This window comes from Cibotium barometz, chromosome 42 (assembly GCF_041138505.1).
Source record: "Cibotium barometz isolate CiBa-2024 chromosome 42, ASM4113850v1, whole genome shotgun sequence".
In the NCBI taxonomy this organism is placed as follows: domain Eukaryota; kingdom Viridiplantae; phylum Streptophyta; class Polypodiopsida; order Cyatheales; family Cibotiaceae; genus Cibotium; species Cibotium barometz.
This window is the reverse complement of record NC_141087.1, coordinates 34,514,747-34,541,488: the sequence shown is the minus strand read 5'-3', so window position 1 is coordinate 34,541,488 and position 26,742 is coordinate 34,514,747. Positions and strand designations below refer to the sequence as shown.

The 26,742-nt window shown below is 47.3% G+C and overlaps 1 long non-coding RNA gene across 1 annotated transcript in view; it reads right to left on the bottom strand.

Annotated features, from left to right (window-relative positions):
• Positions 1-25,707, bottom strand: part of LOC147614417 (uncharacterized) — a 77,537-nt gene extending 51,830 nt beyond the window's left edge. The window contains exon 1 of the long non-coding RNA XR_015263117.1: positions 25,035-25,707. This is a non-coding gene — a long non-coding RNA (uncharacterized LOC147614417). The remainder of the gene's footprint in view (positions 1-25,034) is intronic.
• Between the last annotated feature and the right edge of the window lie 1,035 nt (positions 25,708-26,742).

The window sequence follows — 26,742 nt, the reverse complement described above, 5'->3', positions numbered from 1 at the left end:
CGGGGGTGGGGTCTTGCAACGGCTAGAACTTGGGTGTGTAGTATATACTATATATATTTTATGTCCTTTAAAATAAGGACATACTCATACATAACCCTTGAAAAAAAGGGAAGACTTTTGTCGTACCGTGAGTATCAAGTTTTAGGATCGAATTTTTTCCTTTTTGAAAAAGGATTAGACAAATGTTTTTTCCTTTAGGTCCAAAGTTTGCCTTGATAAAATACACTAAAGGGCGGTTTTTCGTGAGCACTAACCCGGTTCATAGTGTAAATTTCTCAATTGAACTTTGGAAATCTCGGTTACTATTACATGTAGCCTTTAATTTTCAAGACGGGAAATGAGTTAGTTCAATTATAGATCTCGACAACTTGTACAAATTTCTATCTGAATCCCAGTTATCTCATTAGATCATCCTTTTTTAAAAGTAGACTTTAAATTGGTAAAGATATCTTGGGAGCTATTCATGGGGCACTCTCACACTCACGCAGACTTATAAACCACTAAGCTACAGCTCCATTGATAATCATCCTTAAAGTTAAGACGTGGAAAATAGATTACTTTTGAGCAATGATTTCCACTTTTTAATGTAGAAGCCTCTATATGATAGAGGCGAGGTCGACAAGACAAGGAGGATGAGTTGAAGAGAAAGAAAGAAAGATGTCACACCTATGTTTTATCATTTCATGTTGGAGACCCTTCATTGTTGTTGGATGCTGCTCCATTCCGCGGCTTTCTTTTCATAAGTTTCTTTTTGGGAAAACAATCTACATGTCCAAAAGAAAGGTTTACCTAACTCATTCCAAAGCACCACATCACTTTTAGAACTTAGAAAAACCCAAAATTTGTGCCCGAGAATTGATGAAGTTTCAAATTAAGAGAACTTCTTGCCATTTGGTATGGAAAACCAACAAAAATATCAACACTCGATGTTTGGTGGTCCTCCTCAAACCGCTTGCAACCTTACCAAACCACTTGTAGCACCCCTTCCTATTCGTCATGTGGGTTCAGAAGTTGTGTGTGTGTGTGTGTGAAAGGCCACGCCCTCACGTCATTAGATTGAAATCATGTGAGAGTTGATGGCTTTCCACAAGCTGGTTCTCCCTCCCTCCTACCTACGGTATGAATGTTATAGTGTTGCACCATGCGCAAGGAACTAGTAGAGGTTGCCATGACATTTTAAACTCAAAAGCAGGGATTGATTGCTTAGAGAACTCATAGTGTAGGGAGGGATATCGCAAAAGGACTGCAAGATGAGACATGTCTAAATGCCAATCCTCGTGTTTTTGTAGGAAGAAAGTTTATAGATATGATGGATGTAGATGGTATTAGATAGGAAAAGCAGACAAGCAGCAACATTGCCCCCCCCCCCACACACACACAAAAAGAATGAAAATTGCCCACAAACATGCCATACCGACACACATGCACAAGACTACAGTTTGGGGTCATGGTAGGCCTCAAAATGACGAAATGCTAGTAGCCAAAAGTAGCACTCTATGTGTGTGTGTGTGTGTGTGTGTGTGTGTGTGTGTGTGCGCGTGCGCGTGAGAGAGAGAGAGAGAGAGAGAGAGAGAGAGAGAGAGAGAGAGAGATTTTGCTATAGATTTTTTGGCACTCCCATGTGTGTGTGTGTGTGTGTGTGTGTGTGTGTGTGTGTGTGTGTGAGAGAGAGAGAGAGAGAGAGAGAGAGAGAGATTTTGCTATAGATTTTTTGGCACTCCCATCTATGTGTGTGTGTGTGTGTGTGTGTGCGTGCACAGTAATTTCAAACCCATTAAATCACACCACAAAAACTAAGACATGGAATAGATTCATAATTTAGTGAGCTATAATTGTATCAATATATCAATTTAAAGTGAGGGTTGTACATGTGATAAATTGGTGAAGCAAAGAACATGATATAGTGGTTCATATAGTTGTTTACAAAGTGTAGATTCCGATCATCGTGTTGGGTACTTCGACTTGAGGGAGATCAAGCTATACTTGCATCAATCACACAAAAACACAAGTTAGTCTTTGCATTATGGATGTGTAACCACCACCTCTCGATAATGTAAAGCTGGATTCTAAACACTCTCCCTCAAGCTCAAAGTGAGCTTGCACATGATGAATCCCAAGTGCCTCTCGGTTCAAAATCAGATTTCCAAGAGTTTAAAGTTGCTCTCAAAACTTCTTTTGCGGAACATCAAGCACAAGTCGCCACTTAGATGCAGGCTTTACAGAACTCCATCTCTTTGTTGACCACTACCCTATCTACTCTTTCGGGTATGGATACTTCGGCATCTGCTTTAGGCCCTAATATTACTCCGGAGCAGTTTGGGAGCGAGCAAAAGCAGTACCAAAGAGATAGTGGACACTTGGCTACATAAGTGGCAAGTCCATTTTCAGTTTCATCTATAGGACGATGGTAAAAACATCCAGTTAGCAGCAGGTTTCCTCTAGGCAAAGTTTTGCTTTGGTGGAAAGAATTCAACCCTAAACCAATGACTTGGGCGTAGTTTGAAGAAGTCTTCAAGAAAGAATTTCTCAAGGAGGAGGATGACTACGATATAGTTGCTCAGTTTGCCAATTTGACCATGACCTCACAGAACCTCACTTATGAGGTCTACCTCCAGAAATTTCGAGACTTGCAGATGAAAGCTACGAAGATGGATTCTACTACTCTTTTGGGTTTCTTCCTAGCCGGTTTACCCGACTCGCACCGTTTATAGGTTAAAAAGAACAAATGCAAAACTTTGGACGAGGCCATTCATTCTGCTCGTATTTATGACAATACAATGGTTTCTTCCAAATCTAAACCCATGACCGAGCGGGGGAACAAGCACAAAAGGAAGTTCTCCGCACTGATGGGCTGGCACGACTGAAGGAAAGTCTTCGGACCAATCTTCGAAGAATTCTACTTCAACACCAGCAAAGAAAAACCGTCTCCTCAAGGCTTTGAAGCTCAAGAAAGAGGATCGGTGCTTCATCTACGAAGAAAAAGGACATATGTGTAACGAGTGCCCGAAGAAGAAGGGTGCAAAGACCAATGCAAGACCCAAGCCAAAGGCAGCCAACCAATCGTCTTTAACACGTACTGCAGTCACTGTACTTTCTCGCTCTAGTTCATGTTCTAATTGTATGTTCAACTCTAAAGTTTTTGGCGTGCATGATCTTCTCCGAGTTTATGGAGAAGTGAATGGCCATAGAATACACATTCTTCTGAACTTGGCAACTCACACAACTTTGTTAATTACAAACTTGTGCAGAAATTGGGTCTTGACACAACACCTAGCGATCATACCTGTGAGGTACGCCTACCTACGGGTGGGCAATCATGGGATCGAAAGGTGGAGAAGCTACCAATCCGGATTCAGGACTACGAAGATACTCTGGAGTGCTATATTATGCATCTAGAGCATGTAGACTTGTTATTAGGGATTGAGTGGTTTAAGACTCTTCAGGTCCAGATAGATTGGTCTAGTCATACTTTTTCTTTTGAACATAAGAACACCCAGTATTGTATCTTAGGTGATTGTATACATCCCTCTCAAGGACCTCTTGTAAATAACGTTGATTTTGGAAATATAATGGATTCTTCTTTGTATAATGCTTTCCATTGTATCTTGATTCCCCTTTCTTCATTTCTCATACCTACTATGGATGTTAATGAATTAAGTGTGTTTGAAAGCAACGAATTAAAGAAGATGCTTGATTTGTTTCAAGATGTATTTCCTAAGGAACTGCCATCAGGCTTACCACTTGAAAGGGCAGTAGATCATCGTATTGATCTGGTCCTTGGTACTCAACCTGTTAGTATTCCACCTTACAGGATGAGCCAAGCTGAGGAAGATGAGTTGACAAACAACTCGAAGATTATTTGAGGATGGACCATATCACGTAGATCCATGTATGCTGATCAGTTGAAGTGTTGCCCTCTCCTTAGATCAAGTATCTCTGCCATGGGGCTGTCTAGAATGGAGAGGTTGTAGAAGCGAGGTAGGCGCCTCCGATGCCGAGCAATAATGGCTCTGATCTGGCGATGGTGAGGATGTCGTGGTCGGGATCCTGGTGGGCGTGGCCGACGAGCACGACATAAGATAACTGCTCTATCTGTGGTGACGACCTGGGAGCGTGGTCGGTGCCCTGATGGCCCAATGGAGGAGGTATCATGAGGTGTGTGGACTGGGTTGCTGGTGCTGGTGCTGGTGCTGGTGCCGAAGAAATCTGTCAGGGTCCTCTGTCTAGGTGCATCATGGCTCGGCTTCCTGTCTGCTAAGAGGGTCTCTCTATGTCTCCTGAGCTCAAGTAGAAACAATCCCAGGCATCTTTGATTCTCAAACTCCATGACCCTGCGTAACGGCCCAAAACCCTCTCAGAAGAGGCAGTGATATCTCCCTCGGATCTCATAATAGACAGTACATCGGCAAATGTAGTGTTCCTCTGTCTCTACCTCTGGTAGCATAGCTGACAAATGCGGTCATCCAAGATGTGATGCACATATCGCCCTGTCTCAATCTGCAACTGGTGTGATGAGGTCCGGATTTGTCCAATGGCACAACGTATCCCATGTGATAGGTGTACATCCATGTACGCCGGGCGGGTGATAAAATCATTTGGTGAGAGGAGAGGTGTAGAAAATGGCTCTTCTAATGAGCCATTTTCATGCCTAAGGGCTCAAGGGGGCAAGTCCATGTCTTCTCTGTGTCCACTCTGATGATATCCATCTTGATCACGCGGTTTTGCTCCGAGCGGATCAGATCCAAAAATGGACAATCCAGACTGTATTGAAAGGGTGGTAGTGCCTCTATCCGCAAACCATGTAGGTCAAACCATGATCTCATCTAAGAGTACTAGCAATGAGTATCTCCATCCTTTGCCAACTGTATGGATGAGGTCAATGCCGATCGGGAGTACCTCTGCTGAGGGAGCTCCCATAGCCGCTCTAAAAAGGTAACTGCCTAGAATAGGGCCTCCGTTACTACTGGTGGGACACCCAACTCAGCCCGAACAATCTCATGTGGTACTGCTGATTTGCTCCGAATCATGCGGGCAATCATCATAATCAGTGGTCTCTCCATTTGCCTCCATCCCTCATCTGTCCCTCTCTGAGATCTATGATGTATACTGGGCCCCCAAATTGGAGCTCTGTACAAGAGGGTCAGTGTGACAAGCATATCAAATAGCCACAATTTGGTGCGTGGCTCTTGAAACTGTATGTGTGCACACTGCCTCTCAAGTGCCCCCAAGGCTGCATGCCCTCGAGCTAATCTAGCTACTGCTGCCTCCTTCAGGGAGAAACGCGGTCCTATGAAAGTAACTCCCAAGTAGACATATGACCTGACATACTCTACCGGCTCCCCTCGGAAAGTGACCTGAGGCTCTGATCTCGTCACCCATGCCTGTGTGGTGTTAAACACCATAACCTTGGTTTTCCCAAGGTTCACTGTCAGATCTCTATCCGCACAGAAAGCCTGTAATGCATCCAAGTGTCTCTATAATCCCTCCGGAGAATCTGATATTAGAACAATATCATCAGCATATAACAAGATGGGTATCAACACCCCTGCCAGGCATGCCCTTGGGCCTCCCAATCTGTCTACATAATCAGAGACCGCATCAATGTACACTCCAAAGAGGGTGGGCGATAGCGGGCATCCCTGCTTCACCCCTATCGTGCTGGTCACCCTATCAGATAGTCCGCCTGGAGCTCGGACTCTGCCTGTCACAGACTCATACAAAGCATATATCCCCCATTGCATATCCTCGGGTACCTCAATGTCATTCAATCTGTGCATAAGCCTGGCACGTGGTCCGGTATCGAAGGCTTTGCGGAAGTCCACAAAGCAGCAATATATCCTTCTCTTCTATGCCCTTCCCTCTTCAATAAGTGCCCGAAGTGTCAGTATGTGATCCAAGGTAGTAAATCCTCTCCTGAAGCCAGCCTGTCCATGTGCTCAATGACCATGCCTCTCTGCCCATCGGCTCAGCTCCGACTCCAATATAGAGCCATATAGTTTGGCCAAGTAATGACCAATCATGATCGTCCTATAGTTGCCTGGTACCATGGGGTCCCCACTCTTAAAGAGTGGTACAATGATATGCTCTGTCCAGCTTGTCGGGAAACCCTCACAAATGGCACGATTAAACACATGTACGATGAGCGGAGCCAAAGTGTCTCATGCATATGAGAAGTGCTCTCCAACTAGCCCATCATGATCCTGTGCCTTTCCATTATGTAACCTGTCTATCGCATCTAGCACCATCCGCATACTAAAAAAGGTGCTGCTAGCCGGTCTAGCTCCCAGTGGAGGGGGGTGGGGGGCTGTCCTGGTGCATCATATAGCTCTCTAGCATTAAGTATGCCATGCCTCAGGTGCTGTAATCGGAGTACCAGGCTGTCTCTCCTAAAACATCTTCCATGCCCTCTTGATGTCCTTCCCCAGGAAGAGTTGGTAGATCTCCTCCTCTAGCTTAGCTAGATAGGCTCGTTTCTTCTTCCGCACAAGGCACCGAAAGATCATCCTGGCCTGTATATGCGTGTGAGACCCAATGGCAATCTCACGCTGTAGCTGTGCTCGTGTCTCACCACACTCATCATCATACCAACTGTTCTATGGGGCAGTGCTGCGGGGGTGGGTGGAAGGGATCATAGTGCAGGGAAACGCATATGAGGCGGATGCATGTAGTACACCTGCCAATCCTCTCGTGATCTCGTCCAGAGGGCTTTGCGGGTCTAAAGCGAACAAGCCATCAAATACTGCATCTCAGTAAACCCCAACCGTCTCACGTGTAAACTGATACCTCGGGTACCTAGGTAGATGAGTGGCTGGCCCATCTCTCAGGGATCTACCTACTAGTGTGAAACTCAGGTATGCATGATCGGCTGCTATGCCAATGGGCCTACTGGAAATAGTGAAACCCCGCACATCAGGTATCAATGAAGGAGATCCCATCAAGTAGTCCACCGTGCTCGCTCCCCCTTTAGAGTTCCAATGTGTGAGAGCATATGATCCTTGCCATCTCGATAAGCCATTGTATATGACCAACCCATGTGCACTCCCGTGTGTGAGAATATGCCTGCCCCATAATCTGTAATCTCCCCCCATCCTATGCTGATCTCTGCAACCCTACATCCTCTGTCGTGATCTCCCGGTACATAGCCTCTTGAGTATCATTCAGCTCTGTCTGCTCTGCGTGCATTAAAGTCTCCCAATAGTAATATGTCTCCCATGCTGGCAAACCTCATGATATCATCATATAGTGGTATATAGGGCGACTCTCCTAATGGTGCAAACCTGGAGTGGACTGGGGGAAAGTAGCAAACCGCCACATATAGCTCGCGGAGCCCCTCTCTGCATATTCGGACCCACATGTACCTCGCATCTGCATCTCTATGTACCACATGTATTTTGTCACGAAGCTCCCCCTGTAAAGTATTGCCACTCCTCCAAATCCTCTGGTACCTCCCACTGTGCGTGGCTAAGGGCGGAAAAATGATTCCCATCTATAACCCCGTACGTCAGGAAGCCTCTTGTTTGTGCACTGATGGGTCTCCGTATACATAGCAATATCATTGTGTCTGAAAGTATCCTCAAAGTATCCTGCATTTGTTCTAAGGGCTCCATTGCAATTCCACACCGTGAATCGCAAGGTCTCATAGGCCGCGCACCGTCAAGCGGGCCTCCTCTCCGTAATGATGACTCGGCCATCTCTGTATACTGCCCATTTCCCTTCTTTCCTTGCCTCAAGCACACGCGGCATGTGTTCCTTCCAGTGTGCTATCTGTGCCAGTGTAAGGTCCTCATCCAAATAAATCTTTTCCCCCTTAAGGGCCATCCTTTTGGAGAGGAAGGCCTTCTTCTTCTCCAAGTCACCAAACCTGACGATCAATATCTTCGCCCTAGTTTCATCTCTGCCTACTCGCCATGCTCCGGTAATGGGTACATCAGTGGCTCCAATTTTTGTTGCAAGAACTTTTGCATCCTCTTCGGGATTTCCCTTATCTTCCCACCCAACTACACGTACATGTAAATAAGGCACGTGCCCGTCTCTTGGCTTCCTCTTCAAATGTAGCATTCACCACCCCTACTTTATTGACTAGTGTATCCTTCTGTTTTTTTACTACTTCAATCCATGGGTTGACTTCCTCAATTTGTTTCTTTGTGGCACTGGCAATTTCAGCCCATGAATGCATTTCCTTCTCACCTACAGCCACTTTTGCCTTACATGATTCCAAAGTGTTTTGCATTTCTGTGATGTCTTTTTCGCGGTCAGCCATACATGTCTTTAAAGTGCCTTCGTACGATGTGCCAATCTCTCGGAGCATGTCATCCTTCCATTTCTGCATCTCTTTTTTCATTTCCGTGTGCATCAAGGCTTGGGCTAATTCCATCTCAACCCGTACTTGGGCTTGCATTTCTCCCTTCAATTGGACATATATCTCTTCCTTTAGCGTTTCGTATATCACTTTCCTTTGGGCATGCATCTGCTCGGTCCATTCCTTTTCAAGCTCCTGTCGCCGCATGGTGTTCATCTCTGTCCTTATGTGAAGCTGTATCTCCTCATAAAGGGCCTCATATCGTCGGGCCATCTTCGTAATCCTTCGTGAGCCGCCAGGGGACATGATTCCTTTCCTCAATCTTCTGCGGTAGGCATTTGGTGCCTTCGTGGGGGTGTGAAAGGTTGTCTCACCATCCTGTTTCCCCTCCCCAGGGGTTGAGACATGTTTTCCCCTGCTAGTTGCTGCCTTGGAGGCCTAAGCAAGGGTGGGTGGGAAAAGGGAGGGCGGCCTGCGCACAGGGCAGCGAGGCAGCCTACAGCGGCGGCAGGCAGACAGAGCAGCGAGCAAGGGTGGGTGGGCGACCTGCGCACAGGGTAACGAGGCAGCCTACAGCGGCAGGCAGGAGGGCGACCTGCACAGAGAGAGAGAGAGAGAGAGCAGATCGTAATCCCCTACTTCATCATCAGAGATCATCTCTCCTCCTCCACTTCGTACCTTGGGAGAGAGGGAGAAATGAAATGAAATGAAATGTTATATTAACGTCTTCAAAAGGCCATAATGACCTATGAGACCAAAAGTTACATCATGGTGGATCTGATATAATGTCTGGATTTTAAAAAAAACCCAGAAAATGAAAAATAAAGATGATACCACTGGCACCTAGAAAATGAAACTCGAACTGGAATATAGTGAGGGGGGGGTACGCTATGGAGGTGAGTGGAATATAGTGAGGGGATACAATATCATGTGGGACGGAGGGGTACACTATGGAGGTGCCTCCATCTCATAATATGTGCCGCATCGGACACTGGCGGATCTCCTCAATATCCTCGATGGTCAGCACCCTGACTGGGTGTCCCGCATGCCTCGCAAGAATAATCCGAATCTGCCGCTGCAACCTCCGTCTATGCTGGGATGCCCTCCTCCGTAGTCGTGGGCGTCTGGACCACCCAAGCTCCGATCAATCAGTGTACCCCTGGTGTGGGCGGTATCCATGTCCTGCTGCTGCTGCTGCTGCTGCTGCTGCTGCTGTGGTCCATCTGGCGCAATGATGGCTGGACTAAAGAAATCTATAATGTGCCTCTGAGCCTGGCTCTCTGTGCGCCTAAGCAGGCTATCTCTATGTCTCTGCAGCTCAAGCAAGAACAATCCCAAACACCTCTGGTCCTGGTACCCCATGACTCTGGAAAGTGGTCCAAAACCCTCTCTGAATAAACAGTGGAAACGACCACGTATCTCATAGTATGCAGTACAATGGCATATATAATGCAGCTCTGTCTCTGGCTCCCCATCGCATACTCGGCATATCCTGGCCTCAGCTGGTATACCTCTATATCGGCCAATCTCAATCTCAAGCTGGTGTGAGGATGTGCGAATCTGACCAATAGCACATCGTACTGCATGAGACAAGTGTACATCCATGTAACTGGGTCTGATCACAAAACCATCTGCTGTGAGCTGAAGAAAATGCTCTCTGTAGAAAGCCATCTTCGTGCCCAGCTCCTCAGTCGGCTGTATCCATGTCCTCCTAATGTCCAGCTGAACTAAATCCTGACGGATGAGTCTGGTAATCTCTGTCCGTGTGAGAGTGAGAGAGGGTGCCTCCAGAGAATACTGGAAGGGAGGCAATCTGTCCATGCTAAAACCATGTGCCTGGAACCAAGATGTCATCTGTCCATACCAACAAGCCGTGTCTCCCTGTAAAGCTAACTGTCGGGAGGACTCCAGGGCGAGGCGTGCATATCTCTCTCGGGGGAGATCCCACAAGCCATGTATGTAGGAGACTGATCTCGTAAGAACCTCAATCACCAAAGGGGCAGCCGCCAGCTCTGCTCTAATAATCTCATGAGGTACCACGGCCTTGGCTCTAATAATCCTAGCAATCATAGATACCAAAGGCCTCTCCATACCTCTCCACCCGCCGCCTGCGCTGTGATGGCCCACTGAAGGTCCCCATATCTACACTCCATAAAGCATAGCTGATGTCACTAGAGTGTCAAAAAGCCAAAGTTTCGTTCGAGGTTCCTGAAACTGAACCTGCGAACACATCCTCTCCAAACCACCCAGGGCTGCATGTGCTCTAGTCAATCTAGTCTCTGTTGCTCTCCTCATCGAAAACACTGGCCCACTGAATACTACCCCAAGATATGTATATGCATCTGTATACTCCACAATCTCTTGTCCATATGTAAATGTGGAAGCTGATCGCCTAACCCACTGTGGCGTGGTGTTAAACACCATAACCTTGGTTTTGCCAAGGTTGACAGACAATCCACTATCATGTGCAAACTCATGTAAAGCATCCAGATGACGCTGCATATCCTCAGGGGAGTCAGAGATCAACACAATATCATCAGCATATAACAATAGTGGGATCCATGTACCTACTAGCTGGGCTCCTCTGTCCCTCAATCTCTCAATGTAGTCAGAAGCCTCATCCACATACATACCAAACAGTGAAGGAGATAACAGGCAACCTTGCTTCACTCCTATAGTGGAGTGAACCAAAGTAGAGACCCCCTCTGGGGTGCGTACTTGTCCTGCAACTAATCTATATAAAGCCATAATCCCCCATATGAGCTCTGTGGGTACCCCCATCTCCTGTAATCGCCTCATCAATCTGGCTCTGGGCACTGTATCAAATGCTTTGCGGAAGTCCACAAAGCTACAATAAATCCGTCGCCCATGCGACCTGCCCTCCTCAATAATGGCCCGCAGAGTCAAGATGTGGTCAAGAGTAGAGAAACCTCTCCTGAACCCTGCCTGTCCCTCTGCTCGAATGCCAACTCTCTCTGCCCATCTACTCAACTGTTGCTCAAGAATGGATGCATACAATCGTGCTAGTGTGTGACCAATCATAATAGTGCGATAATTCCCTGGCTCCATAGGGTCCCCTGACTTGAAGATAGGCACGATGGTGGACCTACTCCAAGTCTCGGGTAAGCCTTCGCACATAGCACGATTGAACATCACTGCTAGAAGCTCTGCCAGCATGTCTCTCGCATGAATAAAGTGCTCAGCGACCAATCCATCATGATCATATGCTCTCCCAGTCTTCATCCTATCAATTGGCCTTCCTTACCATCTCTGCGGTAAAGAAAGTACATGTCTGTGGGCATGGTGCTGGCGGGTCAGGAAAAGGTGTCTGTCCAGGAACTGTATATAGAGATGCTGCATAACTACCCCAGACCTCTGTAGAAGTGATGGCCAAAGCAGCGGAGGACTCATGAAATAGACGCCAAGCCTCCCTCGAATCCTGGCTCAAGAACAGCTGGTATAATTCTTGCTCTAGCTGAGCAAGGAAGGCCCGCTTCTTCCTTCGCACAAGGCATCGGAAGGCAATACGTGACTGTCGGTGAGTAGTGACTCCCAAAGCAACCTCCCGCTGCAGTCGGGCTCTGGTCTCTCTGCACTCCTCATCATACCAGCTGTTCTGGGGCATACATCTAGAACGCTGTCTCTGTACAGGCTGAGTATGTGGATATGCCTCTCTCGCTGCATCATGTAAAGTCTCTGTCAGTATATGGGTCAACTCCTCCAAAGGTCTCCCTGGCTCCTCTGTGTACAGACGTCTATAAATCCCATCTGTGTAGATAGCATCAGTCTCTGAGGTAAAAGTATATCGAGTGTGATCTGCTCCTCGTGTCCTCTGAGCTGTGGTAAAGTGAAAAGAGATAAGTCAATGTCAACAATGCATGATCCACTACTACCCCAATGGGCCGAGATCCAACTATGAAGTCCTCAATGCATGAAATAAAGCTGGGCATAGCCATAACATAATCCACTGTGCTAGCACCATGTCTATGTGGAAAGCAAGTAAATCCAACTGCTGACGGAAACCTCTGCAAGCCATTAAGTATGGCCAACCCATGTGCAGTCCCCATATCTACCAAATATCTCCCATACTCTGTGCACTCCACATCCTGTGAGCGTCTGTCTAATCCCATATCCAGAGTGTCCAGCTCTCTCAGCATCTCCTCCGAGGTATCATAAAAGGCTGTCTGGCGGTTGCCCATCCGGGCATTAAAGTCCCCTAACAGGATGATGTCTCCATCCCTAGAGAACTCCCATATGTCATCATCTAGCACAGAGAAAGGAGACTGCCCTCTAGGTGCTGCATATGTCGATGTACTAGGAGCAAAATAGCATATGGCAATATACAGGAATCTGCCTGTGTCGGCCCTCAGTCTCACCCACATATATCTGGCCTAATCATCTCTCCGAATGATGTGTAGAAGCGGTTGCATCTCCTCCCTGAAAAGAACTGCCACCCCTCCTGATCCTCTACTACTGTGTACCGATCTCGTCCCTACTCTGCAAGCTGTCTCCCATCTGTATCCTGTCACCTGTGGCATCATCTGACCAGGAGCCTGGTGAGTCTCCGAGTAGAAGACTATATCTCTATCTCTAAAGCTGTCCTCAAAGGCACCTACATCAAGTCTGAGGGATCCATTGCAGTTCCAGGCTGCCAGCTTTAATTTGGTCCCATAGGTCTCGCACCGTCATGTAGAGCGTCGCTCCACGATGACCACCCTCCCTTCTCTATAAAATGCTCTCTTTCCCTTTTCTCTTGCCGCTCTAATCTCTGGCATAACTTCCTTCATATGTGCAAGCTGTGAAAGAGTAAGATCATCACCTAGAAAAATGCCTGTATTCTTTAAAGTGAGTCGTCTCTTCAAGAACTCCTTCTTCGCCTCAATAGAGGGGAAGCGAAGTATGAGAGCTCTTTCCTTTGATGTTTCCCCGTTGCCTCCGCTTTTTTTTCCCACTCTCCAGGCTTTTGCGTATGCCGGACTGTCAATCCCCATCAACACCATAAGCTCTTTCACCTCCTCTTCAACTTTATCCCTGTCTTTAAGGCCGGTAATCCTCACATGCAAAGCACGTGTACGTCTTCGTTGTTCCTCTTCCAAAGTCATGTTAATGATTGTAGGTGTAGGGGTTGTTATCTCCTTACCTTTACCCTTCTTGGTGACCTCTATCCACTTCTCCGCTTCATCCATCTTCTTTTGCGTCTTGGTGATGACTTCCACCCATGAGGAAGTCTTTGCTTCGTGTTGCTTCTCTTCTTCCTTAATTGCCCGTACTTGTTCCTTGATAACCTTGAGCTCTTCTATCATGGATGGCTGAATTTCACCTTCTTCAAGTCCACCATTTGCCTTGGCCTCTGCAAGCTCCCTCTGAAGAGCTGAAATTACGCCTTTGAGCGTGTTGACTTCCCCGTGAAGGTCTTTGACTTCCGCTATGAGGTCCTCCTCCTCCTCTTTCCACCGCTTACCCTCATTGAATACCATTTGGAGAAAGTTGGCTTTCTCCTTCCACCATCCCTCCATCTCTGCCTTCCATTCCTTCATTTCCTTTTCCACATTTGTTATCCTCTTGTTTGTGACCATGAAGGTCGCCTTCATCGGGTTGCGCAAGGGGGAAGCCATGGAAGAAGCGAGAGAGAGAGAGAGTTATGCTGCTGCCTTGGGGGCCTGAGCAAGGGTGGGTGGGGAAAGGGGAGCACACAGCCTAACGGATACATAGACTGGCCATTTCCAGCAGAACTGTGCGGCGTACAGGGCAGCAGGCGGGAGGGGGTGACAGAAAGTTCGAGCAGAGAGGGGGCGGCGAACAGCAGGCGGGAGGGGGAAGCGAAGCAGGCGGCGCTAACAGGGCGGCGGAAGCGAGCAGGGCGACGGCGGCGAGCAGGGGGAACAGCATGCGGGAGGGAAGGCGGCGGAAGCGAGCAGGCGGGAGGGGGTGACAGAAAGTTCGAACAAGGGGCGGCGAACAGCAGGCGGGAGGGGGAAGCGAAGCAGGCGGCGCGAGCAGGGCGGCGGCGGCGAGCAGGGGGAATAGCATGCGGAAGGGAAGGCGGCGGAAGCGAGAGAGAGGGAGAGACAGAGAGAGAGAGAGAGAGAGAAAGGGGTCAGCGCAGCCTCTCATCTCTTCGTCGTCACCAACAGCATCAGCATCGTGGTCCGAGAGAGAGAGAGACAGAGAGAGAGAGAGAGAGAGAGAGCCCAGCGCACCTCCTCCTCCACTTCGCCTTGGATCCCGTTCCCAGAGCCTCAACTCCAGATCTTCTCCTCTACCACTTCCATTGGCCAAGTGCTTATCTCGTCAGAGAGCCCCTGTACACCCGTACTTCGTCAAAGAGCCCCGTGCCTCGACACCCGTACCTTGTCAGTGAGCCCAGTGCTTCTACATCCATACCTTGACAGTGTGCCAAGTGCCTTGTCACCCCTTTATCGGCCCAGTGCCTTGAGCCCAGTGCTCACCCTTCTCCAGAGGTCATCTCCGACAGCTTCAGCATCTATTCGTTGACGTTGCTTGTGCCAGGATCCACAAAGACGATCCATCCACGGCACCCTTCGATCGAGGTCCCTGACTATCGACGTCATACCTCACGGCATTCCTTGTTCGTGCTTCCGTCTTCATCGAGAGACACCATTTTGGGTCTATTTTGTACTGGATCATACACACTTGTACTTTTGACCATTATTCATTTGCACTCTGATACTTTTCGTGTGTATTCTTCTGTTAAGTGCATTACGGAGTATTACGGTCCTCTCGCTTCACATGGTATAAGAGCAACCGTGAGCTAGAGACCTATCTCCGCACCCAGAAGACGTCACGTCTCAAGACCGTGATAGGATCGACCCAAGTGCAGCATCCTGCTATACAGGAGCAAGGCCATTATCAACAAACATTGATTTACTTCCCACTCGCAATTCCAGCTACGAGAGGGCACTCATCTTCCATGATGGCTGACACCTCCAGCTTAAGAGGGATTCCAGGTGTACCAGGTGTGCATCCACCGGCATCTCATGCAACGAGTGGTCGTTACGGAGGGATTGGAGGTCAACAAGGCACTGCTGTTCCTTCAATTTTGCATTCTGTTTTTCAAACAAGTAATCAAAATACTGCCTCCACTCAACTCGCTCCCACCCACTCCACCTTTCAACCCATATCGCACCCAGGGGAGTTACCCAGGAGGTTATCCTCAACAACAGGGGGGTTCTCAAACTGGTTACCCTCGACACCAAGAGGGTTTCCCACCAACACAGGGGACCTACCAGCCACCTCCTCAGAATCCACGGTCTAGCAACCAGCCATACTTTCAGCGAACTGAAAATCATTGGTCTGGATATCCGCCAACCTATGAACAACTCTTGAACTTCTGGTATAGCAAATCTCAACAGGGAAACTATGGTGCTTCGTCCTATGGACCACCACCTAGTCAGCCATCCTTTCAGCCTGCTGCCCAAATGGCAGTGCAGCCAAGTGCAGAAGGAGTCCAGCAATCCCATGCGGCTCCTGCACCTTCGATGGCCCAGATGAGTCCGGCTCCTGTACCAGCTGCCCCTAAGCCTAGAGCTGCCCCTGCACCCGCTGTACCCCAGCCAAGTGCTCCAATTGCTCCAGTGGCATCTTTGCCTAGAGCTACCCCGGCACTTGCTGTAACCCAGCCAAGTGCTCCAATTGCTCCAGTGGCATCTTTGCCTAGAGCTACCCCTGCACTTGCTGTAACCCAGCCAAGTGCTACCAGTGCCCCAGTGGGATCTCAGCCAAGTGCTACCCCTGCCCAAGTGGCATCTGAGCCGAGTGCTCTTTCCATTGACATTGGAGGGGTTACTATCGCGCCCAGGCTCGCCAAAAGACCGGACACTCCTGTCTCTGACGGTTGTCCGAATTGTTGGCCCCTGGTCCCTTACCCCCCGTGCCTAACAGTACACCAACAAGTTGCACCTATTGTGGCAAACCCAGCCACTCTACTGATGCTTGTCGTCACAGGCCGTTGTTGCCAACCCCGCCGGCCTACATGCATCTCCCAAAGGGAACACGCTGCGCCACGGGACCTTTCTAGGCAACCCGCTTTGTCATAAGACAACTTAACTGAGGCAATAAGACCCCATCGGGCACTAAGACCTCTTCATCACCCCGAGGCAATAAGTCCCCATCGGGCACTAAGACCTCTTCATCACCTCGAGGCAATAAGACCCCATCGGGCACTAAGACCTCTGCTATCAGAGGCAATAAGACGCCTTCATTGCTCACTAAGACCTCACTGCAGCCTACGCACACTGCAAAGGCTCAGTATTCTCCAGTTCAGTGGCTTCCTAAGTCCTTTATTTTGGCTCCCCGTGAGTCTCCTCTGGCTCCTCGAGCATCAGCATCCCTTTCGGCTCCTAGCGAGTCCCCTTCGGTTCTACGTGAACCTCCTATCCCTGCTCCCAGAGAGTCGATTTTGCCTATTTAGGCTCCCAGCGAGGATTCGGACACAGTCTGACCTCAGTGGAAGCCATCCTTTGCGATACACGTCCCATTATGACCTGTCCGCTCTGCAAGTCAAACTATCCTAACATAGTTTCAGAGGGGGACCTGAAGCACACTCCAGTACCTCACCGCGCAGAGGGGGAGACAGCAACCTCTTTAGAGGGGGAATCGGAGATTTCTCCACTATCTCACCATTCAGAGGGGGAGTGTAGCAAGGATACAATCTCATTTTTTCCTTTGGCTCCCAATGAGTCACCATTGGCAAACCCTTGTCACTTTGAGTCATATCCCCCTGGCATTGTTGAGACATCGTCCACATGCTATCGAGTGACTCATGACAGTTTTGAGCTTGCGGTGTATACCCTGATCTCTGCTTCCTCCTGACCCCCAGTTCCTCTTCCAGATAGAGAGGGTTAAGCAGGCGGGTCCAGAATAGGAAGCGTCACCAAAGTTTTTTTCCGCTGTTTCTTTTTGTCCGAGGATCATTCTCGCTCGAGATAAATTCTTGGATTCTTTTGCCTTGGTCCCTGACACCTAAACCGTGCAAACCTTCAGCCTCCTTAACCTTTTTTTTATCCCTTCCGTCTCGGTACATGGAACCTCTGAGCCAAGTTTTGGACAAAACCTCTGAGCCAGGTCTATTAGACCTCTGAGCCAAGTTTCATGAGACCTCTGAGCCAAGTCAAGTTGACCTCTGAGCCATGTCTTGAAGAAACCTCTGAGCCATGTCAAGTTGACCTCTGAGCCAAGTCAAGTTGACCTCTGAGCCATGTCTTGAAGAAACCTCTGAGCCATGTTCAATTTAGGCCTCTGCGCCATGTGTCAGACAAACCTAGTGTTGGGGTAAAGGCATTATGCCCACCCTTGTAGTGTGTACAAGCCCATAAGTTATAGTGTATAGTACACTTAGTACTTTTAATGTACTAAGTGCACTATGTGTACTAGAGCAAATATACATGTGTGATAGGGGAGTCACACACACATTCCATGAGTTGACTTATCCCCACATATGTCTCTTTCTCTCTCTCTCTCTCTCTTCTTCTCTGTGTATGTCTCCCACATGAAACCCTAACTCTAATTCTCTCCCTTCAACTGGTATCAGAGCCACGGTTGTGTCCGTGTGTGTGCGGGTGTGTGGAGTCGTCTTCATCGCGAAGAAGAAGCTCGGCTATGGAGCCTTGAGCTTGGCACGAGCAGAGGAGATTGCTTGGAGCTTTCTGGTGCTCAGCAAGGTACACGTTCGCTGCAAGACAATGAGAGGCGGCAGCAACAAACAGGCTGGCCACAAGGTGTAACAAAAACGTGAGCGCCGTTGTGGTGCAGGTACCATGTCACAGTAAGCTCAAACGTGGCGCTGAATAGCAGCAACGTGGTGAGGCCGGAGCGAAGGCTGGTGACCCACCAGCGTGCCGTAAGCCTGTGGACCCGACGTCTTCTGCACCTGTGGAGGTCCTGTCGCCCACGAGGAGAGCTACGCACGCATACGCCCACTCGCATCCAACTGCACACCTCGCAGCCATCCAGTGGCCATAACCCGACGTCACCTGCATGAACACAGCTGCCAAGCGCCTCCTTGGCCTGCCTGTTGCAGAGTCATTCTCCCCAAGTATCACTGCAACAGTACAACAGTAGTATACAGCAGCAGCAAATTCAACGCCCCTTTTCTGAAACAAAAAAATCCGAAATTGTCTGAGGTATTTTGCTTCAATTTTTTGGGATTTTGCATGTCCTTTTTTTTTCATCAATTGAGCAGGTACAGGTGCCAAATTGCTAAAATTTTGAGCAAAATTGGCAAAATTGGGTGACATTGGTCACATTCAGGGTCAATTTGCAGGAAATTGGATGTCAAAATTTGGGGCTTTTGATGTAACTGTGCCATTGGGCATTCATACATGCTGTATGATGTGAGAAATCTCACATTTGGGCCAAAATTGCAGGAAATTGGAGTGCAGATCAAAGGGCTTTTTTGCCGATTGGGTTGATTTGCATGCAGGCACTGGCATTTGATGCTTTGGGCAATGTGTTGATGCCTGTCAAGCACTCAATGTGCCTGTAAATCAAGGGGCTTTTATGTATTGGATGTATATGTGGCCAGGGGGAAGCATTGTGAAGACTCTGGATGCCTTCATGTGCGTTAATGTACCATGTATGATCAGAAATTGATCTTGAATCAAGGGGCTTTTCAAGATTTTATGCTTGTTGAGCTTGGCAAAGCAGCAGGGAAGACTTTTATGCCTTGAACCCTCAGAAATCCACTTGCAGTCAAGGGGCTTTTGCCCAATTTCTGTTCGGGACTGTTGTATGCAGTGGTGAGGACTGTCAAGGTCTGATTTTCACTCATTTGGACAGCCAGGAGAGCATTTATTGCTGCTGTACTTGCCGGTACAGGTTTGGTACATCATTGGTGAGCACTTAGCACTGTTGTACAGTGTTTTGGAAGGGGAACAGAGCACATTTAAGGTGCTGTCCTAAATCTGCAGCAACCAGATTTTGGTGATTTTATCACATACAGTGGGAGTAGAGTTGCATTCGTGCTTCCGCAGTGGGAGATAAACTTTGGGAGAACAACTGTGAGCACTTTGTGTGCTTTTGGTGCAGTGTTTGCACATCTTGCAAGGAGTCAGGCATTGACTGTGACAGGTTGCATATTGCTATGGCAACCACAGGTGAGAGCTCTTCATTGCTTCACATCAAGAAGCTTGAAGGCTCACATAATTATGACATTTGGCAAACCCAGTGCTATAATGTGTTGCTCCAGAAGCCCATCAAAGAAAGGGGTGTAATGCCCACTTCTCTTACTGCTGAAGAATGGGAAGATATGGATGAGCTGGCAAGATCCACCATCATGTTGTCTGTGTCAGACACTTTACTTTTCAGCATACATGAAGAGAAGACAGCTTGGGGAATGTGGCAAAGATTGCAGGACTTGTATGCCCAGCAAAGTGCTTCAAGCAAAGTGTATTGGTTGAAGAAACTCATAGGTCTTCAAAAGAAGGAAGGGACGTCTATGACAGCCCATCTAAATGAGTTTAATGGTATTGTCAACCAGGTCATCAATCAAAAGTTGGCAATGGACGATGAGTTCAAAGCCACCTTTCTCTTATGCACTTTGCCAGAGAGTTGGGACACATTCAGGACAGCCACTAGCAATTCAAATGCTATGCTGTCATATGCAGATGTGGAGGGTGCTCTCCTTCAAGAGGAGATGAACAGGAAGAACAACTCTGTTGGAAAGTCCAATGCAATGAATGCACGTGGGAGATCCCAGCAAAGGGGTAACAGCCAAGAACGGGGAAGGAGCAAGTCTCGCTCCAAAAAGGACTTGGAATGCCATTATTGTGGCAAGAAGGGACATATCAAAAAGCAATGCTACAAATGGAAGAATGATCAAAAGGAAAAGGGCAAAGGAAAAGACAAAGACAAAGATGAAGCCAAAGGGCAAAAGCGGAGTCAAGATTGAAGAAGTCAATGTGTCACATGCAGGTGACAGTGAGGATGAAGTCCTATTCACGTCTTCACTTGATGCCCATTCACTCCTTGCAGGAGATGGTCATGGTATGCACTCATGGATCATTGATTCAGGTGCCTCCTTTCATGTCACAGATTGCAGAGACTTATTTGTCAGGTATACTGCTGGCAATGAAGGAGTAGTTTATTTGGGTGACAACCATGCATGCAAGATTCTTGGCAGAGGTGATGTGAGGCTTGTGTTTTCAGATGGCTCACAGCTTATGCTCCATGATGTCATGCATGTGCCTGAGATCAAGAAGAACCTGCTTTCTACTGGACAGCTTGATGATGCTGATTATGTTACCACATTTGGTCGTGGAAAGTGGAAGATTAGTAAGGGCTCACTGGTTGTTGCCAGAGGCTCTAAGGTGGACACTCTTTACTTCATGCATGCTGGTGTTTGTCACCATGTTAATGTAAATGCAACCGAGCTGCCGAAAATCTCTATGTGGCATAGCCGGTTGGGACACATGAGTGTCAAAGGAATGGAGCAATTGTCTCGTTTTGGTTACTTGCCTTCTCTAAAGTTCTCAAGTTTTCAGTTTTGTGAGCATTGTATATATGGCAGGCAACTCTAGTGCCCCCACAAGAAAGCTCTTGGACAGAAAGATGCTCAATTAGAGCTTGTGCATACAAATGTATGTGAGATGCCTCAGCTTTCTTTGGGAGGGGCAAAATATTTTGTGTCTTTTATGATGATGCCACACGCAAGGTGTGGGTTTATCCTCTTCGTTTGAAGAGTGATACATTCTCAGTGTTTGAGAAGTTTATTGCTCATGTTGAGTATCAAACAGGCAAAACACTGAAGGCTTTGAGTTCCGACAATGGTGGAGAGTATATGTCCAAACAGTTTCAGGACTTTTGTGATGCTAAAGGCATCAAGAGGGAGCTCTCTACTCCTTATGATCCTCCACAAAACGGGACAGCAGAGAGGATGAACAGGACCATTCAGGAGAAGGTCCGTTTTATGTTGTCACATGCTGCGTTACCTCATGGTTTTTGGGCTGAAGCTGTTATGACAGCCGTTCATCTTATAAACAAGTCACCTAACACGAGGCTTAGTGGGAAAGTGCCAGAGGAAGTATGGACAGGGAAGCCTCCGTCCTACAAGCACTTGAGAGTGTTTGGTTGTGTTGCGTACGTGCACATACGCAGGGAAATACGCACCAAACTTGATCCTAAGTCTCACAAATGCATATTCCTAGGATATGGTGACAGAGGTGAAATGGGGTATAGACTTTGGGATCCAGTGAATAGAAAGATTATACGCAGCAATGATGTCATTTTTTATGAAACATGCATGTATAAGGAGCCTGCAAGGCAACAGGAGCCTGGCAGAGTCATCTTTGATGATGATGGACATCATGGACAACAACCAAGGGCTGTAAATCAGCCATTACAGCAACAAAACCAGCCCTTAAATGGGGCTGAAAATGGTCCAAATGGACAGCCAGAGATGGCAGAAGATATTCACCGCAAAAGACCACCACCGCCTGCTGTGAGAGAAGGGGCACAACTTACTGGTGGCAGCTTCGAGCATAAAGGCATGGAACCAAAAGTAAACAATGAGAGCAGTTCTAACTTCGCTGGGAAAGGAGCCCACCCATCCAAGAGCAGGTCCGGATGAAAATTTGGGAAGGTTTTGGAAAACAAACCAAAGTAGGTGATCTAACCAGATGATGGAAGCAGAACAAGTAGAGTTAAGATCAGATCTTTTACATGGGCATTTAAGAAAAGGTTTAAAAGTGTTTCAACAGTTTTTAAAAAAAAATTAATGAAGTCCGGACAGCTTATGGCCATTTCCCATTTGGTTGGACCTAAACTTATACAAACAGGACAAATGGAGCACTATGGGCTGGACACCTACCTGGACACCTTATGGGGCCAGTTTGTGCACCCACCAAGCCCCATAGGTGGCACTGGAAAAAGGCGCCTCCCTCAAGAGGCCTTTTGGGCTGTTTTATTCATTATTCAACACATTGGAGAGCTGGTTGGAGCTTTGGGAGTTGCTACAGGGCTGGTTGCTTATCCTTCAAAACAGTGGCTGCGTTTCTCTTTCTTAGCTGCGTTTTTGCTCGACAAGCTCTCCAACTGCTGTCCGCCAGCCCCCAAGCTACGTTTTCTTCTACAGAGGCAAGTGGAGGAGTTCTAGCTGTAGTTTCAGTAAGTGCATCAGACAAGTGGCACATCAGCTCCTCTCCCTCCAAGATCCCCTCCCTCTTCCGGTAGGAGGTTCCCGGTGGTGTGTTTTTGTGTTTCTTTTGCTGCTGTCCAACGTGCATCTTCAAAGGGGGCTATTAGTCCCTAGTTGGATCCTGTGGAAAGGTTCTTGAGAGAGCATGTGGATTGCTTAGCTACAGAGGTTGTTTGAGACATAGCTTCTTTGAGGCAAACATGGGTCCCCCCTGCACGAACAAGGAGGACAAGCTCAGTGGTACAAACTATGATCACTAGAAGCTACAGATGAAGGTCTGGTTCACACACAAGGGTCTCTGGGAGATTGTTCAGGGCCACGAACGAAAGTCCGAATGCCTACCAGCTCTAGGAAGTGGACTCAGGACCAGGAGGATGTCTTTCTCGCCAAACTTTCAGCTAGGGAGAATCAAGACTCAAAAGCTCACTCTGCACTTGTATGAGCCATCTCACCAGAGGTCTCCCCCGCCGTGCAAACATTGGATTGTGCTGCTTCTGTTTGAAGAAAGCTGACAGACCTATATGCACGAGACTCTACAATGCGGTCTGTCAACCTACTAGGTCAACTCTTTTCTCTAGAGTTTACAGCAGGGACTTCCATGCAGTCGTTTGTGAGAAAGGTTAAGGTAATTCATGACCAATTAGTGGCAATGGGTACTGCCCTGACCTCTTCTCAGTTAGCTGCTCTCCTCCTCATCAGGCTTCCTGCAAATTATGACATGGTTTCCCGAGCTTTGCGGGTTCACATCACAACACGTTCCCTCGAGTTTGATGATCTGTGTACTCTCCTCTTGGAAGAGGAATCCATCCTAGTTTCTCAGGGAAAATTGAAAGTTTCATCGTCTATTGGACCTGATCAGGCACTCTTGACAGTGCCTGAAGAAAGTTCGGAGTCGGTGTTACAAGTGTGGGAAGAAAGGCCACCTGTCAAAGGATTGTCAGTCACAGGACAAAGGCAAAGCCAAGGACAAGGGCAAGTCTTCAAAGAAGGGCAAAGACAAGTCACATGACACTGACACAGACCCGTCTAGTGACAACCCAAGCTCTCCCAAGGCCTTACAGTCTGGAGAGAACATGACTGGTGTCCTGCTCTAATCCTAAGGGCATCCCCCCGCGTGCTGTCTTCCAGAAACGGCTTGTGGGCGGAAGAGGAGGCTTTCAAAAGCTCTCTTATATTAAATCTGGAGCATGGGACCCGTGTGTCGGAGTTCCAAGTATAAAGACAGGCAAGTTCACTTGATGGTCCGGATGAGTTCCAGGATCAACCAAGTTTCCTTCATGGTTCGGATGAGTTCCAAAACTATTGGTTAGCAGAGACTATGGACAGGATGTGTTCCATGTTCATTTGTTCGAGGTTATTAGATGTGATGTGTTCACAGTTCTACTTTGAGTTTGAAGCCAAGCAGATTTTCTTTTGCTCTTTATAGTGGCATTATGTTCTCTGAAGACAACAAGCTGACATGTGCATTTTCCGAGGTGTACTCAGTACTGGCCATGCTGAGGTGTCTATGGTCGCACCTTCGTCATCAGTTTTCTTCTGACTTTTTTGCACACTTCAAGATGCAGAGAGGGTGTTAAAATATTGCATCTCTCATGCTGTCGTGGAGCTGTCGGCCTGTTTCCTACAGCCGACTGCCTCATGCACAAGTATATAAGAGTTGCTCCCTTATTCATTCCATCATATCATTATGTGCCCTATTTGCTGGCTCTTGTACTCTGTAACCTCAAGCTAATAAAGCTCAGTTCTTGCTTGCAATCTTTCTCTCTCTCTTGTTCATTGCTTCCGCTTGTGCACATTCTTTCAACATCAATATTGGCGTCTTAATCCCTGCTACAATTGTCCTAGCTGCCTTTTTACTCATTTGTGGTAGCCCTGCAGTCTACTTCTGCATCTTGAAAATGTCTACAAGCTCCAGGGAAGAGGATGAACTTGTAGAGAAAGAAATCCTAGCTATTGCGGCAGCATTGCCGAGTATGTACTCATTGCAAGATTTGGAAATTGCAACAAATAAATTCAGCAAGAAGCTTGGAGCTGGGGGGCTTTGGGTGTGCGTATGAGGGAACTTTAAAAGCATAGTGAGAACATAAAAGCACCTTTCTAGCTGTATCAGAATGAACACAATGAAGATTCTTATGAAAACCAAGTGAAACAATTCAAAGTCAAGTTTTTGTGGCAAGCATGTTAAGTGTAAAAGCAAAGCACTAAAGCACTAGGCATCTAAGTGATGCTTCACAGTAACTTATTAGCTATATTAGCACAAATACAAGCAACGACAAGATAGAATCCTACAAAAATGAAAGAAGAAATCAACAAAAATCCTCTAAAACAAAGTTCAACAAAGCAAACTCAGGTTTCTTTGGCAAACATGTTGATTGCAAAGAAAGCTATAGCGACATCATCATGAGCTTCTTCTGCAGGAATACGGATCGATGAACAAAGGCATGTGTGTGTGTGTGTGTGTTTGTCTGTGTATGAGAGAGAGAGAGAGAGAGAGAGAGAGAAGCTATATTAAAACAAATGCAAGCGATATTAAGAAACAGATACCAATAGACTATATAAATGAAAGAAGAAAGGCTGACTTACTTGTTCCAGCAGGCTGGATCTACAGGATAGGACCAAGTGAGGACGGGACCAGGCAGAGATTGTTGTTGTTGCTGTCAAGAGGGGCAAGGGGAGCATCTTCCCTCGAACTGCTCGGCGTGAATGGACTTGCAGGAGGGACCAAGGAAACGGTGCTGTCAAGGGGACCAAGGGAGACATCCTCCATTGATGTGATCTCAGCCAATGGCCGTGGAGAGCCTATGCAACCAGTGCTGCCAAGAGGGGCAAGGGGAGCATCTTCCCTCGAACTAGCATGAATGGACTTGCAGGAGGGACCAAGGAAACGGTGCTGTCAAGGGGACCAAGGGGGACATTCTCAGGTCGTGGAGGGCCTAAGCAACCAGTGTTGTCATGGGAGCCAAGGAGGAGAAGCATCCTCTCGCTTTTTGGAATTGGGAGGAGCTCTTTGATGTAGCCACCTTTGTTGGAAAGGCGCAAGGAAGATGAGCCCTGCGATGATGAAGCCAAGCCCCACAATGAAGCCATGCGTTAAAAAACTCCATTCTTTTCTCTGTTGCTCTCATATGATTCTGTGTTCTCCATGCTAGACAAGTAGAGATAGCGAGTCAAGTTCCTTATGAAGGATGTTCTCACATATGCCAAAACCAAAGCTAGAGATGTTCTCACAGATGCCAACACCAAAAAGCTAAGACATAGAAGATGGAGCTCTAGCCTGTTATGCCAGACAGTAGAAAATCTAATCGATCCGATAGAGAAAGGGGACCAAACAGCAAAATTCCTTCTACAAAAACGATCTGGAGAGAGAAGAAGTGGAGCACTCAACCTGCATCCTGATAAGGCATGGAAAAGTGCTCAACCCGAATCCTGATGAGGCATGGAAAACACAGACCTTATGGTTCATGATGACGCAACTGACCCCAGGGGTCGATTCGAACCAAAATAAGTGGTCTTTTTCAATAACTAGATGTTCACGGGTAGCTTGTTAAGAAAAGCTCTAGTGTCTCGCTATTGTGTGTGCGCCTTTTTTTTAAATACAAAAGGAGATTATCTATACTTTTATACTTATATATCTCTATTCTCTTCTATCTATAATATATTAAGGAGAAGTTTACGTAAACTATCTCCGAAGCACTGTTTGCCATCCCGAACCTAACGGAGAGCACACAATTTTTTTGATTTTTTTTTAAAAAAATTAAAACAAGGATAAGGAACTCCCAGATTCTCTTCGAAATTCTCCTTGCACTCCCAGATTCTCTTCGAAATTCTCTCGGTTCAAACGGATGGGAGTGGTGGTTTAAGAAGAGCAGTGCATGTGACACTTGATTGCGCGCCAAGAACATGAAGAAGGTCGAGAAGGAGAAGAAAGACGAACCCCTTGCATGCAGCCCTCCATTATCTCCTCTTTCTAGCCTAATTTATATAACCACCTAGACGTTGGAAAGGCTAGCAAATCAGTGGTCAGTAAACTGATAAGGGCACTTAGTCTCTTGGACAAAAATCACTTTCTGCTTACCAGCATCACCGTACAGGAAACATAGCATCGAGACAATAATGCAATTTCTCAATTCGATAGTATCTATTGCACCGAGACAATATGGAGATACCTCGCCCATCGCATTGGACCAATGAAGAAAGAGGAGATAAGGTTCAGTGTTAATGCAATTTCTCAATTCCATAGTATCTATTGCACCATTTAGTTCGAGATCATCACTGATGAATATGTGTCATG